General features: G+C 38.5%; 1 long non-coding RNA gene across 1 annotated transcript; it reads left to right on the forward strand.

Annotated features, from left to right (window-relative positions):
- The first annotated feature begins 9,780 nt into the window (after window positions 1-9,780).
- On the forward strand, window positions 9,781-17,172 carry LOC111098371. Its single transcript, XR_005368063.1, has 3 exons — window positions 9,781-9,941; window positions 13,295-13,368; window positions 16,176-17,172. It is a non-coding gene; the product is annotated as an uncharacterized LOC111098371 (long non-coding RNA).
- Window positions 17,173-17,895: the final 723 nt, after the last annotated feature.

Genomic DNA, 17,895 nt, shown 5'->3' on the forward strand with positions numbered 1-17,895 from the left:
TAATTTATAAATTTTTGGGCTGCCTGGGTGGTTCAGTCAGTTAAGTATCTACCTTCAGCTCAGGTCATGATCCTGGGGTCCTGGGATAGAGCTCTGCATCGGCTCCTTTGTCAGTGAGGAGCCTGCTTCTCTCTCTCCCTCTGCTCCTCCCGCACTCATGTTCTCTCTCTCTCAAATACATAAAATCTTTAAAACAAATAATTTATAAATGTTCTTCATTTTACTAATACAGATACTCAGAAAATGATTTAATTTATCCAAGTTTTGGTAATGATTCATCATAAATCCAAAGGGGAGATTGAAGAGAATTCACTGGTTTACTATTTACATATATGTGTGTGTGTGTGTGTATGTGAGTGTGTATGTGTGTGTGTGTATGGGAGGAGTTCCCATGGAAGTGGGAGAGGGTGGGGACAAAGGCAGAGGGAGAGACAGAATCTTAAGCAGGCTCCATGCCCAGTGTGAGCCCCATGTGGGGATCACTCTCACCACCCTGAGCCAAGATCACCAGTTGGCTGCTTAACCAACTAAGCCATCGAGGTGTCCCTCATCTCTTTTTATTTCAAAGGTATGTGGTGCCCTTGTGTTCTGAGCAAAAATAACTGTGATAATCAGTAAAAGAGGCATAAGGTATTTGACACATTCCAGATTATAAAACATGTTTATAGCAGAATTAATATTAAAATTTAGAGGAACATTTAAAAACAGTATCAACAAATATAATCTTAAAAAATTAGAGGAACAACATGATAAGGAAGACAGCTCTAGGTATGAATCCACATATGAATTGGAACCAAATCTAAGGGCTCATTTTGGGATCCCTGGGTGGCGCAGCGGTTTGGCGCCTGCCTTTGGCCCAGGGCGCGATCCTGGAGACCCTGGATCGAATCCCACATCAGGCTCCCGGTGCATGGAGCCTGCTTCTCCCTCTGCCTATGTCTCTGCCTCTCTCTCTCTCTCTCTGTGACTATCATAAATAAATAAAAATTTAAAAAAAATAAAAACTAAGGGCTCATTTTATAAGTTTTTGTGCTGCATGGAAAGTCATTTAATGTTTCTGAGTCTCAACTTCATCATGGATAAAATGAGAAAAATAAGATTTGACCTACCCACTCTACAAAGTAGACAAACATTAAATATAAATTATATTTAGTATAGAATAAATATAAGAATTTTATCAAGTGGTAGATGAGGGGTTTGTCCTTAAGTCTATTTAGAGTCTATTGTACTCCTAGAACACAGTAAACACTTACCTAGCCCATAGTAAGTCCTCAATAAATAATTGTTGAATTCATTCAATAAATAAATGTATTTATTTCCAATCTTCAATTTTCACCTAGTTTTATTAAATCTTTTTTTAAGATTTTATTTATTTGAGAGGGAGAGCACGAGCAAGGGTGGCGGGGAGTGGCAGAGGGAAGGGGAGAAGCAGGCTCCTCGCTGCAGACGTGGGACTCAATCCTAGGACCCCTAGGATTGACTTAAGCTGCAGGCAGACGCTTAACCAACTGAGCCACCCAGGCACCCCTCACCTAGTATTATTAAAAAACCACAATAAAGCCAGGGAGGGATTGGTGAGGGTCCACTGGTTTACTATGTGCTTTTCAATTCTGACTGGTTTCATCTTTGTCTTCCAAATGGTTATTTCAAAGGTACACAGTGTCCTTATGTATTGAATAAAAATAGCTTCATTATACAAGAAAAGGTGAAAAGCAGGAGAACAGACTTGTGTTCATGACACTTGTGAATATCCATGTCATATGCCACGTCGCAGTGTCCATCCACATTGAGAAATTTGCAAGCACCTGAAGATGCAGGTCTGTCTATAAGGATGGTAGCAGCATTCTTACTTTTTCTGCTTTTCAATGTTTTAGAGTTTTGTTTTTTCATAAGTATGTAATTTTTCTGAAAATAGCCTTTTCCCAAATCGTCAAAAAGAAAATTATAAATGTGCTAGAAGAGACCATCTATCAGGCTACGTCTTTTATGAACTTCTCATTTAATGGTTTGGGATATTGCTCATTTCACTGGAAAGCTGTCCCACAAATATTCCCCTAGAGATTTGGTAGACCTCCACAACCTTTTGAAAGCTGGGTCTTGGAAAGACAAATACCTCAGGGATGATTCCAACACTAAGTGTAGTTCTCACCACTGGCCACTTGATGGCAGTGCCAACCTAACAGGTCCGGGTACACACCAATGTGAGTGAGGTCCCTAACTTCTTATCCATTCACATTTTAGGACCTATAAGAGGTGTTTGGTCAAGGTTTCATACTCTGGTTTATGACATTAGTTAGACGCATAGTTAGGTGACACCTGAAAAGGTGAATAATGAAGATGTCTGCGGTGTCCTATAATCATCTTTATCTCTCTGCCACACACTTTCAGTCACACTTTCTGGGCCATATCCCAGGAATAGTTCTCACCCTGAACTTCTCCACCTCTGAAATCTGAAATCCTACCCTCTGATCACTAATACCTATTGTTCCCTTTTCACTGTTACTATGAGGGCTGTGCTCTATCCAGACCACAGTCTCTTGAGTTCTTCTCTCTATTCCTTGATTCACTTCAGCCCTTTCCCCCATTAATCTTTGGCCTTTTTTGGTACCCCTCAAGGTTACAGATCTCCCCATGCCAATCCGTCTCCTCTTCTATATTTTCTAGCACCCCTTAGCTAGTGGTGACCATAGGACTAAGTTCTCACCAATGAATGTGAGTGCAAGCGATGTCTGCAGTTTTACCTTGCTTTTAATTTTTTTTATTTATAAAAATGTAAATATGATAGTCACACAGAGAGAGAGGCAGAGGGAGAAGCAGGCTCCATGCACCCGGAGCCCGACGTGGGATTTAATCCCGGGTCCCCAGGATCGCGCCCTGGGCCAAAGGCAGGCGCTAAACCGCTGCGCCACCCAGGGATCCCTTTACCTTGCTTTTAAAAAGAAAATACCGGTCAGCCCTGGTGGTGCAGTGGTTTAGCCCACCTGCAGCCCAGGGCATGATCCTGGAGACCCAGGATTGAGTCCCGCGTTGGGCTCCCTGCATGGAGCCTGCTTCTCCCTCTGTCTCTGTCTCTATAAATAAATAAAGTCTTTTAAAAATAAATAAATAAATAAATAGATAGATAAATAAATAAATAAATAGAAAGTACCTGGCTCTAGACTTCCTCTTCTCTCTTCCCCATGAGGGAGAACATGGGTGAACCCGCTAACCAACTTTGACTACACATGTGTGTGGGGATGGAATGGTAGGAATTTAGTTCCCTGAATAAATTCATGAATCCAAGCCTTCTGGTCAACTTGGACTTTTCATTTTGTGACTATCAAGTGAGAGAGACATAAACTATTTTAAGCCACTCTGCGTTGGTTTTTTTTGGTTATAGCTGCTCAACCTTTAACCAATCATATAGGACCTACCTGCAAGAACCCCATGCTTAGATCAATCCAACTCTCTGCCTCCCCCATGTTTACAGGTTGAGGGCTTCCTGAGATAAGCAGTATACACTGATTATCTCCATTACATAGAAACACTGGCTTTCCTCATTACTGGGGCTCTCCTACTGCCCACTGGTCTTTTTTGCATCCTCGGCTGGCTCTTCTATTCTCCCTGGTAACTTTTAAAAGTGTTTTACAGAGAAAATAAAAAAAGATCAAGAAGTAATTCCTGATCAATTCAACTTCCTGCTTCAATTAATAAAATCACTTGCTGCTGACCTGAATATTTTTACTATCACAATGGAATTTCTTCTTTTCCGTTCCCTATGCCTCATCTTTCCACATATCCTGGGATACATGCCCTTCTATCTTCATAGGGGCATGGGCACTGGATTACATCAAGTTTTTTTTTCTATTTTCTTTTTAAATTATTTTTTAATTTTTTTGGCTTTCCTGTACAAATACTCCCTCTCTATTTACTCCTTCTGATCAGAATTTAAATGTACTTATTTCCCACTTCTTATTTTTACTTATTATTTATTATTTTTATTTTTTTAAAGATTTTATTTATTTATTCATGAGAATACACAGAGAGGAGAGAGAGAGAGGCAGAGGCGCAGGTAGAGGGAGAAGCAGGCCCCATGCAGGGAGCCTGACATGGGACTTGATCCTAGGTCTCCAGGATCACGCTCTGGGCTGAAGGCGGCGCTGAACTGCTGAGCCACCCGGGCTGCCCCCACTTCTTATTTTTAAACAACAACTCAAAACTTTGCTTTGATCCCATCTTTTTGCTTTCATAGTCATGGTTCTTAGAGGTATTATGTACTGGCTGTGTGTGTGTGTGTGTATATATATATATATATATATATATATATATATATATATATACTTTTTTTGGGGAACTGGATGCAGGCTTTCTTTTGAACAATTGCAGCTCAATAAGTGCTTCCAAAGCTAACTTTTTGGGTACTAGCAAATAGTTTGATGATATAGATTTACAGCTGATTTCATACACACACACACACACACACACACACACACACACAGACCACACAGATTTTTTTTTTTTTTTTTTTGGAGAATAAACAAATAGAGAAAAAGAGACAAAATCTTTCTTACAGAGGAATTTCAAATAATGGATGTAAATACCAGGTTCCTTCTTAGGAATTGGAACTTCATTCCATCCTTTTTTTTTTAAGTAATCCACATGCCCAACATGGGGCTTGAACTCACAACCTTGAGACCAAGAGTTGTTTGCTTTACTGACTGAGCCAGCCAGGTGCCTCCAATTCCATCCTTCTTGAGTGTAGACTGGACTTAGTGACTCAATCCAAAGAATAGACTATGGAGAGAAAAAAAAATAGTAACTTTATAATAGAAAAATCTGGCAGACACTATCTTAAGCAAGTGATCAGTATTAACATCAATGGTGATAAATCATGTTGTTATCACACACCCTCTGATATATGTGATGACAAAGGCATTGTCTTTGATATTCTCCCTGGAAACCTATAGCCCCAGTGTAATAAGAAAAATATCAGGTGAACCAAAGTTAAGGAACATTTTATAAAATATCTTACCACTACTCAAAATGGTCAAGGTCATCAAAACCAAAGATATACTGAGAAACTCGTAGACCAGCAGCAACTAAGGAGACATGACAACTAAATGTAATGGGATAATCTAGACGAGATCCTAGACAAAAAAAAAAAAAAAAAAAAAAAAAAAAAGGACATTGGGGAAAGCTAATAAAATCTGAATAAAGGATGGAGTTTACTTTATATTGTTACAGACTAAATGTTTATGTTTCCCCAAAATCTATATATTTGGTGTTAAGGTATCCAGCCTATGGTCATATATTACAGCAGCCCAAATGGACCAATGTCAATTTCTTAGTTGTGGCAAATATACTAGGGTTATGCAAGATGTTAACCATAGAAGAAACTGAGTGAAAGGTATACAGAAACTGTCTACATTATACGACTTTTTAAAAAAGATTTTATTTATTTATCCACGAGACACACACATACACACACACAGAGAGAGCGAGAGAGCGAGAGAGAGAGAGAGGCAGAGGCAGAGACACAAAGGGAGAAGCAGGCTCCATGCAGGGAGCCTGAGGTGGGACTCGATCCCAGGTCTCCAGGATCACGCCGTGGCCTGAAGGTGGCGCTAAATCGCTGAGCCACCTGGGCTGCCCTATACGACTTTTATAATTTTCTATAAATCTAAAATTCTTCTAAGAAAGAAGTTCACTTAAAAAGTCCTATGAAAAAATAAAATAAATAAAAATAAAAATAAAAATAAAAATAAAAAATCCTATGGAGTTCCTGGGTGGTTCAATCTGACTCTTGATTTTGGCTCAGGTTGTGATCTCAGGGTGGTGGGATTGAGCCCAGGGTTGGGCTGTGCACTGAGCATGGCACCTGCTTGGAGTTTTCTCTCTCTCTCTCTGCCCCTCCCCCCTACCACTCACACATGCTCTCTCTTTCAATAGATAAATAAATAAACAAATAATAAAAAGATTAAAAAAATCCTATAACATGGAAGACATTGAAGTTCAATTTTACAAAACCACAGAGGAGCTGAAGAAACTATAGAGAACTCAAATAGTATGTAGAGGTATATAAATTTTGAAATTTATAGTTGAGCTTTTGAATATCTTGACCTATGGAAAGACAATACTAATGCAGCTCCTACTTAAGATAAATTTATATCATTACCTGGAACTGATACTAAGATATTAGATACTAAGATATCTAGGATACTAAGAAAGCTTAGGTTTTGCAATGTTTATATATTTGGCAAAATATTCAAAAGAATAATAAGGAGTCTTTTTAGCAAGTTTTTTTCTTGCAAAAATTATCAATGAGATGTACTCTGAATAGAAGCAAAATCGGTAACTGACAGTATTTGCGGCAAATTATTTGCATATTTAAGTAGGAAACTTGGAGTTGGGAATATTCTCTATGACTAGCTGTGAGTTCACCAGATACCTCAGCACCTTATGGACAGCATTTTATCAGAGGAGAGTATAGACAGCTGTCAATTTCAGGCATCAGCAATTTCAAATGTATTAGCAAGCAAAGTAAAATTCTGAAGATTACAATTGACGAATAATTTAAAAATATAAGATATTAAAAAATACATCCTTCAAGGAAATACTAGTGACATTAAAACAGAGGTACTAAGCAAATGATAGAAACACATGAGTTTGTATTTCAAATAACTATTCTGTTTATTTCATTTTTAAAGCATTCAGATAGTCAATATAACAAAGTCTTTTAAAAATTTATAGAATTTGTAGAATTCACTGTGAATAACTTCTGTGGTCACTCAACATATAGATCTTTCTGAGCAACCTGCAGGTAGACATTGGTTCCTTATTCATTATTGCATCCGACATGGGGATATTTAGTACATGTCTGTTAAGGGAATAAATGAATGAATGAACATTTTTGCCCTGTGGAATATTCAGGAACATTTTTTTTTGCCTTGTGATGTTGTCACTAATGACATGTAACTTGACATCAACATTTCTGTTTGCAGTATATGGACTTTTAACACCTGGGTAAGCTCTGTTCAGGTGCTCATGGTGGAGATTCAGACACAGGGGATGGAACACCTCCTCTTTTATACTTACTCCCTCCTGGGGTTTCTGTCATTTTTTTATTTTGAAGTTTAAAAATTCTATTTAAAAAGTTGAAAGACTAATATAATTAACATTCATGTTTCCTTCATTAATAATGAATTAAGAATGTTAATAATAATTCCCTATTGTGGAAAATGCACTTTTATTTTCCCAATTGTCCCCCAAATGTCTTATTATATAGCCTTTTTTTTTTTCAGTCTTGTATCTTTTTTTTTCAGTCTTGTATCTAATGAAGCTTCATGCATTGCATTTGTCTGTGTTACTTTTACCTCTTTTAATCTAGAACAGTCCACTGACTTCTTTTGTTCATTTTTTATATCACTGACTTTTTTGAAGAGCCTTACAGAATGTTCTATATTCTGGATTTGTCCACTGTTAAGATTTTTAAATGTTATAAAGCAAATTAAAAACATGTGGCCAAGGTCCCTTTTATTAGACAAGGATGTTTTAAAGAACTGGGCTGTTAGGCATAAATGCCAGTCATAATGTGAAGAGATTTCATCTACCATGCAGGACAAGAGGTCTCCTTCCCATGCAGTCAAGGGAAAAAAAACCCTCAATTATTTCAATGAAGCAGTAATCATTTAGAATTTGTTGATAATTTCTTTTCAAAAACATCAAGTAAAATTCCCACTAAGTAATTTCTGAAGCACAATAGATTTGAAAAGAAATTTTTTACATATAAAAGCACATTGCTTTTAGTTTACCTTTTCAGCAAACGTTACACTGTGAGCACATTTGGAATAAGATGACCTATCACCACATACTAATTGTGATTTATGCAAATAAATGGCCAAATATGGTGATAAAGAGGTATTTTTAATTTTTTTTTCAGTTTTCCTACATGATACCATTTTTTTGGTCATTGCATTTTTTTTGGAGGTGGGGAGGCAGGACATGAAGCAGGCATAGGCACTAATCCAAATCAATTCTGCTTTCATTTAAACAGACTAACTTGTTTTCAATCAGTGAATAGCATTTATTTGGTTTTACTGCAGTAGGTGCCAAGAAAAGATAAAGATAATATGGCAGATATGGCTCCTGCTTTGGAAGATATTATTTTCAAGAAGTGTAAATAAGGGAAACACACTGATATTTTCCACTTGCCATTTTTTTGCTATATATATATATATATATATATATATATATATATATATATACACACACACACGCACATACACATTATCTTTGGGGGAGATTAAATTTTATTTTAAGTGCTTCATTATCTGTGGCCTTAAATCAGTCATCTTCCAGCATATCGTAGAGAAGATGGTAGGCGCTCAGTAAGTGCCTTTTCCCCGAATGAACTCAAATTTGTTGTGTGCATATTGCTATTTTCAAATTGCTGTCACACATGGTCTGGGTGAATTTCATCTGCATTGAAATTTGGAGGAAGCTCTTGACAGATGACAGTGTGGGGCCCTGCAGGGTGAGAAGAGAAGCCGTGCCAGCCTGGTGGAGAATAACGTGACCTTAAAGCTACCCTTGAAAGACAGCGGGAGTGTGTGGCTCTCACAGCCTCCCCAGCACCTCCACACAGGGCGGTGGGTCCAGAGATGTACATGGGGAAAACAATAACTACATTAGCATTCAGAGCATCCACATCAAAGTGCTTCCTTTTCCAGTGTTGTCTGCAGATGGGAAAGCTGGGGATCTTTAGAGGATTTTTATGGTAATTATAACGCCTCTTATATGCTCATCCTTCTCTACAACATTGCTCATGAAACAACTACCTAACTCATTATGCTGTTGTTAGAGGATGGAAAAAATTAAAATAACCCAATTTCTTTGTTTGCATTTATGTCTCACCCAGTAGCATACATTTACATACATTTAGAAAATATGTATCCCTTTTGGCACCAAACAGTATTGGATCAGTCCCTTTACCTTCTGAGATTTAGTTTCTTCATAAGCAGAGAAGGAATAAAAAGATCCACTCTGTTTATTTCTCAGATTTGCTGCAAGATCCAGTGAGAAAAAGAATGTGTATGGAAAAGCTACAACATGTATTATTACCACTATTACGCTCCCCCCCCACTACTATGTATATGACCACATGTAGGCATGGACTATGGTCATCAAGAGTGTCCTCATTCAGGGGCGCCTGGGTAGTGGAGTCCGTTGAGGGTCTCTTGGTTTCTGCTCAGGTTGTGATCTCAGGGTCGTGCGATCAAGCCTGCATGGGCTCTGCACTCAGCACGGAGTTGGATTGAAATTCTCTCTTTCCCTCTCCCTCTGCCCACCCCTGCCCCATGCTCTCTCTCTCAAATAAATAAATACATAAATCTTTAAAAAAAAAAGTGTCCTTTTTCAAGCAGATACTGAGTCAGGATGAACAGAACAGAATGGTGGGGGTGATAGAAGATGAAAGTGTATTTGTTGGTGTGAGAAAATCTCCCAAGAAAGTCTTGGGACCTTTCTTTAAAGTCAGGAGAGAACTGTGCTTATGGCTTCCAAGAGGCACCTTCTTCCTCTCTCTCTATCTCTCGAAGCTCAGCTCAGCATATCCCCACCCAAGTGGGTGGTGGGTATCCCTGCCTGGAAAGACATTATGGTATTGGTGGAAAGCCTGGGGATCCAAAAAACAAAAATCAGGACTAAAATCCCGATGCTCCTCCTAATTTAGTGTGTGACCATGTCCATAATACTGAATCTCTCAGAGTCTCATTTTTCTTCTTCATAGGATCATCTTAGCATTGTTATGACCATTATGTTAACACAGAAGATGTGAAGTGGCACATGGTAGCCTTTCAGAAATTGTAGTCTCCTTCACTCCAAATCTCCAGCCCACACAACCTGGATTTCTTCATTTTGGGAATGGGGATGATATTTACCTTCAAATTAATGAACCAATATATGTAAGTCTTAGCACAGAGCCTGGCACATGGAACTGTAATGAATTCATTCAGGCCCCAGCCTAAGATGATAATACAGTGAGAAGGATCTCGAGAGGAAATAGGAAGGGCTTGTGCCTCAGCTAGAAGCCGTGATCATGAGGAAAATAATCTGACTTGAGATGTAAGAGGGTCAAGTTGAGGCTGCATGATCAACTTCTGGGTATGAGACTTACATTTGATTTCTCTCTTGGTTTAAAATGTCAACAAATGCCAGTCATTAAGCATTTTCATATCTGACTTGCATGTTGATATTGCTGCCTAGAAGGGACTTGCATTGAAAAAGCAGAGAGGCCTATTCTCCGGTGTAAATTGGCTGGGAGCTGAGCCCGCCACTGTAGCTGTCCTAATCTTTATTCTGCCTGGAGACAAATTAGGAGCAAGAAGTGGGAGACACCCACTGCATTCTGGCCTGTTTTTCATACTTAAACATTTAACACAAGACTCCGCTCCCCATTCCAATCTAGCTGTAAGTCCTCTTGACTCTACCTTCAGAATCTATCCACTTCTTTTCACTTGCATGGCCACCATCCCAGGCCAAGCCACTTTTCTCTCTTATTTGGACAATGGTGTCAAAAAGTAGTTCTCTATCTCTTTTCCTCCCCTCAGTAGATATGACGGTTGTCTTGACAACCTGCAGTCACTTCTCTCTGCTGTGGCAGCTGTATGGTTTTTGTGAGATTGGCCCCACCCCCACCTCCAGGGCAAGCTCTGATGACTTAATGCCTATCAAGAAAATCCAAGCTGTACTGTAACATAATTGGTTGGATCATCGGGCAGAAATCCAATCAGCCCCTGATATCTATCTGGCCAAAAGACTGATTCAAGATGGTCCAATTAGGGCAAAACTGAAGGCATTTGTCAAATAGTTCACGGAAGGCATCCTGTTCTTTCTTCCTGGACATGGAGGAGATAGCATGAGGTGGTATGCAGACTGGTGGCCATCTTGTACAGCCAGGCTGAGGATGAAGTCACCTCAATAGGAGGCAGGAGTTATCAGAATCTCAGAGAAATGGAGTAAAATCCCCCATCAACCCATGCCTAAAGCCCTTTCTTCCTCTAAACTTTTCAGCAACATGAACTAACCAATGCCCTCTAAACCATTTTTGGATCTCTTACAAAGATTCCTAATGGCTATATACTGAGTCCCACCACCCACTTCCTGGCACCAGAGCCTTGTTTCCCTGAGCCTCAGTTTACACACCTGTGAAACGAAAGATGGCTGATAACACTTCAGTTATTTCTGTGACTCTACCTTGATTTTCAGCTCTGTTTGGGAGTAAATTCAAAAACAAAGTGGTGGTGTTCTTGGTAATACTTTTCAAAAAAGGCCAAATGTGAATGAACATTTAGTCTGAAACTCTGTCTCTATTCACTTTTGGAATTTTAAAAATCAGGTTAGTCCACAGAATACTGATGATTGGATTTCTCTGATGAGCTCAGATTTGATGGTGGCAGTAGGCAATATAAAATACTTTCGTTTTATTAAGAAATCTCTTAGACTTCAAACTTCGCATTTATGAAATTTCACAGATACAGAGAAGGTTGCCTACCAGAGCAGAAGTGTGTCAGCTCTGCACAACAGGTGGGATGCTTGTAGTTTTTGAACAAAAAGTCTTAGGAATAAACTTTGAGACTTTAATCTGTTCATGAATATCCGGCTCTAGTTCAATCTTGTCTCAGGTCACATTGCACAATTACATCTAAATTGGACCTGGATGCCATAAATATGGGGGAATGTCTAAGTGCTCATCAACAGGATTTTTATTACTATGACAATATCATCCTTTTTACATTTTAATTAGTTTCCAAGAAGAGTAGATTCTTACCTCACTCTGATGTGGGGGGAGAAAGTTAATAATATATCATTAAAAAGGAGATTTGAAATATCCTGGATACTTATTTTTATAACAAAAGAATATCCAACAAAAAGAATTTGTGAAATAGTCATCTTTCCAATGAGTCTTCTAAAATTTGGAATTTAAAAAAAATCCATAATTATTTTTCAGTCAAGCAAAGAGGCCCTACCTAATTCTTTCTTATGAAGAGCTAGGTGTGTCTGAATGCACTCTCAAAGGTCATCCTGATCCATTCACCTATTACGCTGTTAGGAGGCATCCTTGAGTAAGGAGTAGAAACCTGGGGTACCTCGTGGCATAGCTGGTTGCATTTCTCACTCTTGGTTTCAGCTCAGGGTCCTGAGATTGAGCCCCATGTTGGGCTCCAAATGGGGCTCTGAGTGGAGCTCAGCAAGAGCACGGAGTCTGCTTTCTCTACCCCTCCCCTCAATGTGTTTTCTCTCTCTCATAAAATAAATCAATCTTAAAAAAAAAAAAAAAAAAGAGTAGAAACCCGATGGCATTCAACAAATGGTCACACTATTTTATATGATGGCAAATAAATGTTTTGGTTGGAAATTTCTCCTCGATGATATAATTCAGGTCTGGGGACACAATGAATAGTGATTACTTTGGGAAATCATGAGGCAAGTGAGGAAGGAGGAGCAGAGACACCTGCAGGAGGAGAGTAGGAGACAGGAATGGAAGGAGGGCTCCTGCCGAGGTTCTACAGGAGGTTCTACAGGGCTGTGGAATGCGGTTCCTCTGTGTGCTGAGCTGAAACAGTATGAATTGGGAATAGAGTGGCCCCACCATCACTGTTCTAGATAATCTGAATTAACTATGTTAACAAGTGTTTCTTAAAACCTATTTGTATTAGAAACGTGCATGTTGACTGCAATACACGGTATACTTAGGAAGGGCATCATGGTAATACCAGTGGCTGGTGATGGAGAAGAATCACCGTGGGAGTAGAGAGCTAAGGGGATGGACCAGAATCAGGGTCAAATGTCAACTGCAGAAATCAGAGGAGTGTCCCCATGGTCCCCAGCCACCCAGGTCTGGTGGTGCTGTGCTGAAGGTACAGGTTACCTATTCTACTCTAGACAGCATGGGGACTTTTACCAGTATAACCCATAATAATCAGTTCTATGGTTTAACTTTAATAATATCATTTAATTATTTATGGTAGAGACTGTTAATATCAATCACAATGTCAACAAGTTATTTTTACTAATGGCTTTTTGAGATCACATTTATCATCTAGAAATCATTTAGACAGAGCTGGGTGTATATAAAAAACTGCATATAAACCATCTGAGCAGAGTTGGGTACATTTGAAAACCCTTCATATGTGCTAAGAGGATATAAAAATTTATATTCACTGAATAATGCGTTATTGATGAGTCATAGTTTCAGAAAAAGCACATAGTAAAAAGCTCAATATTCATTACGATTCCTTTTCATATATTTTTCCAGAAAGTGTCTTGGATTTATACATCATCATAACAGAAATTATATTCTCAAGATTACCCGCTTCCCTTCCTTAAGTGGTAAGGCATTATTTTCTAGTATCCTAAAAGATAAGCATGTTACACAGGTTACACATTTCTACCTAACACTTTGATAAATTTCTGCATATTGTCTAATTCTGCATTTTATTTTATGATAGAAACTTTTGTATCTCCTTTCAGTTCAGTTAGCAGACCTTGATTGAAAATACAAAAAGGGCAAGGCAGTGTGTTCACGAAGAGGTAGTATGTGGGCATGGAAACTCTGAGGTCAGGCTAACTTGAAACAATCTCAGCTCCACTTATGAACCATTTGTAAACTGGGAGGCGAATCAGGCTGGAGTGAGGTGTGTGCTGTGCCTAGGTGTCCTTGGGAACCAGGACACATGAGAGGCTCTTACAGCTTTCATGAAAAGTTTAATGAGACATTCATTAACAAAAGTTTAATGAGACATTCATTAACAGCTAACATAATAAATAGGATCACTTTAAAATTGGAATTGCTATATTGACCAGATTAAAGAAGAATGTTAATTCTGATGATGGCAAAAAGACAAATAAAAAAAAAAAAGAATAGGTACTACTGAATAAAAAATGGAGGTATAATACTCTACAGAAGCTAACTTATAATCTGTTGAATAAAGTCACCTAGAGCCTGGAAATGCGAGGTAATATGAAGCCAAAGGGTTTAGGTAGAATTAAAAAAAAAATGTTCTCCATGTTATTTGACAAAAAGCATAGTGCAGCAGATATCACTGAGCACTGACTTCTGTCCTCAAGAGACCTGGTTTGATGAACTGAGTTGCAAAAAGCAGTGCTTCCCCAACACTGGAGTTCTGGTCTCAGTTGCACGCTTCTGAATTTATTTCAACTGTGGTGGTGGAAATCGGGTGAGCTCCTTTCTATAGGGAAAATCTGCATATATCATGCAGATATATCTGCATATATCAAAAGTGAAACCTTCTGGAGAAGCTGCTCATGGGTAGTAATTGAATCCAGTAGTGGGTAATGCACTTGTGGAGAGGTTAGTGGGTGAAGTGTTGGGAGAGGATTTTGAAAATCCTGTATTTGACTGTAGTATTGAAGAGAGGAAAAGGGAGGATACGAAGAAGACAAGCAAGGGCAAGAGCCCATTCAGGAGGGAGGAGGGATGTGTCAGCTCAGATCTCCTGAGACTGAGAAGTCCTTAGGGAGGCTCTGGGAGTAGAGAGAGAGACGAGGAATGTGAGGCAAGAGGCAGAACACATGTCATGTGTTCAGAGCACTTGGTCTGCTCCAGAGAGGAGGAACCTCTGGCAGAAATATATCAGATGAGATACCCTGGCTCATAGAGTCCCATGTCTTTTTTTTTTTTCAGAAAAATAATTTATTTCTCCATATGCTTTATTTAAAAGCATCTAGCGAACACCACATATTTGAATTTCCAAACACATTATTTTCATTTTGCCTTCTTGTTTTCTTATTTTGTGAGTAAGTAACCCACTCTACCCAAAGGTAAAATACAGATTTTATTATATATACAAAATTAAGTCTAGAGTATAAGGAGATAAGGATATTAAGCAGATCCTATTTTAAAGAGTTGAACAACTTGAGTTTTGTTGCTCATTCTTTCAGTAGTTACTGAGGAAGAGATCCAGCCATCCATTAGCCAGTGTTTATTGCAGAGCTGAATATTGTCTATGATTTTTTAAAAAAAGACTTTTTAATTATTCATGAGAGACACAGAGAGAGAGGCAGAGACATAGGCAGAGGAAGAAGCAGGCTCCCCGTGGGAAGCCCAATACAGGACTCGATTGATCCCAGGAACCTAGGATCATGATTGAGCCAAAAGCAGACACTCAACCACTGAGCCGCCCAGGCACCCCTCAATGTCTATGATTCAACCAACATAAAAAGTAGAAATTTAGAAATAAGAATTAAAAAATATATTTGTAATATCCTATTTTTAATTGTCACCAATAGTTTCATTCTAATGCTATTCATTGGCTAATAAATGGATTTTCCTAGTAATGCCCTGATTACCTCTGAACTTTCAAGTAAGAAGTGAAGTCCTTAAGATCACAACAGACACAACTAAAGAATTTTGGTTATAGACACAGTGCTGATATCCATATAGCACGTGCTGTGTTTATTGAAGAGAACAGGTACTTTAGTATCAGTAAGAACCAGGGTTTGTACAAAGATCTCTTACTCTTCAATATCATATTATCATTAAACACATCTGGCATTTACCAGGGGCAAAACACATATGACATTTCTAAGTCCAAGAGCATGCTGGAATCTTAGAGAAGAGAAAATACATGGAATCTTTCAATTGCTGGTGAATCCATATTATTAGTTGGCATTCTTTTGAAGCTGCTCTTTGCTTACAGTTGTAGCAAGCAACTCTAACAACCTTGAAAGAGACTATGAGAGCTTTAATTTTTACTGTGGTGGAAGCAGGCATCCAAAACCAGATGACATCTGACCTTCAAGATAAATGGAAGTGGCATTGCTATGGTGAAGGCTGTGGTCAAGGCACAAGGGCCCAGAGACACCTGTTTCAAAATTTTGATACAACCCCCTTTATTATCTTCACTGGGCTTAGAAATACTATTTGAATGGAATATCTTACAATATTGAGATAAGCATAATTTTCTTGTACTTACCAAGTTAATGTTTCACATTTATATAAAAATGAAATTAAATAAATAATAGTTACTAGGACTTATGTTCTGTATTTTTAAATACAAATGGGAAAATTAATTGTATTATATTTTAAAGATATGAAACCTGAAAGAATGTTAATAATTATTTTTTAACAAAACTTTAAATAAAAAATAAAACTGCTTTTATGTAATATTTAACAGTGGCAAGGACTTCTACCCCTGACCAAGATGTAGTAACAGGGACCGGATTGACTCTCACACCTGAAACAACTAAAAAAATGAGCAAAATATAAAACAATCATTTTGAAGACATTGGACATCAGATAATGAACAGTAATCACAAGGAGACAGGAAACAACCAGGGCATGATTGCCCCTGCTTACCTGCAGGAGAGAGTTTCTGGGCCATCGTATGGGCCAGGGGAACCCAGGTAGAACCTGGTAGTATCTTGAGTCGAAGAGATGGAGGCCAAGGTGACTTAGAGCTGTGAATGGTCCTGTCTACCTTCCTCTGAGTACTGATCAGCTGACACACCTATGAGGAAACCACTCAAGGCTAAGGAAAGAAACACCTGGAAGGAATCAAGACAATAACCCTTGACGATTATACCGGGCCACGAATAATTCCTTTTCCCACCAGCCAGAAAAGAAAACTTCATAAATCAGAGGATATTGGGTAAAGTACTCAGGACAGTTTTTCTTCACTGAGTGGGGGGATGGAGGGGTGAGGGGGAAGTGGGAATTAGAGCTATATTAAAGGCTGTTCTGGTCACCCCTAAAAAAGCTGAAAAGCAAAGATCTAAACAGGTTGAACTGTTTCCAGGCAAATAAATCACATCTTAGAACAAATCTCAGGAATATATATAGGAGTACAAGAATGTCCAGCCCCCAACAAGTTAAAATTCACAATTGCTGGCATCCAATTAAAAATTATCAGCATGCAAAGGGGAGTGGTATACTTTTTAATATATGACACAGATTGAGGAGAATAATCAATTTGAAACCAAACCAGACTTGACACAGATGTTAGAATTAGCTCACAAACACATTGAACAGTTAAGTTTATATTCCATGTGTTTAAAATGTTAAGTAGAAGGGTGCCTGGGTGGCTCAATTGGCTGAGTCTGACTTCACTCAGGTCATGATCTTGGGGTCCTGGGATGGAGCCCTGCATTAGGTTCCCTGCTCGGTGGGGAACCTGCTTTCCCCTCTCACTCTGCCCTTCCTTCTGCTCATGTAGCCTCTCTCAAATAAATAAATAAATAAATAAATAAATAAATACTTAAAAAATATAAAATGTTAAGTAGAACATACAAGATATAAAAAAGACCTAATCAAATGCCTAGAGATAAATAAATAAATAAATAAATAAATAAAAACTTAAAAAATATAAAATGTTAAGTAGAACATACAAGATATAAAAAAGACCTAATCAAATGCCTAGAGATGGAAACTATAATGTCTAAGATTAGGTTAATAATTTAAAAATCTTGATAGCCTGCCAATCAAAATGGAATTACTGATCACAAACATTTATAAGAAATGTTCACCTCACTCCATCAAAGGTGTCAAAACAGTGCACACTGGGAAGGCCATCCAGTTATTTTAGGCCAACTTAATCCTTTGTCCTCTGGCTTCCAGTGGATTCAGACAACTGTTACGTATCAGCTGGTGATGGGTGACCAGGAGAAAAGATTGGAGTAAAAATTCTCCTAGGTCCTTCCCTGCTGGGTTGCTGCAGATTGGCTTCATCTTTCCCTGGAAGCTACTCTCTTCCATTGCTATTGTAGGTCCAGGAGTGGTAAGGGCTCACTGAATGGCACATTTTCTTGTTGGCTTCCCTCAACCCTGCTCACAACTTGATAGATAAAATCTATTAAATTCCATCTATTAAATTCCACTAGTTTAAGTGTGCCATCTCT

Source organism: Canis lupus, chromosome 12 (genome assembly GCF_011100685.1).
Source record: "Canis lupus familiaris isolate Mischka breed German Shepherd chromosome 12, alternate assembly UU_Cfam_GSD_1.0, whole genome shotgun sequence".
NCBI lineage: Eukaryota > Metazoa > Chordata > Mammalia > Carnivora > Canidae > Canis > Canis lupus.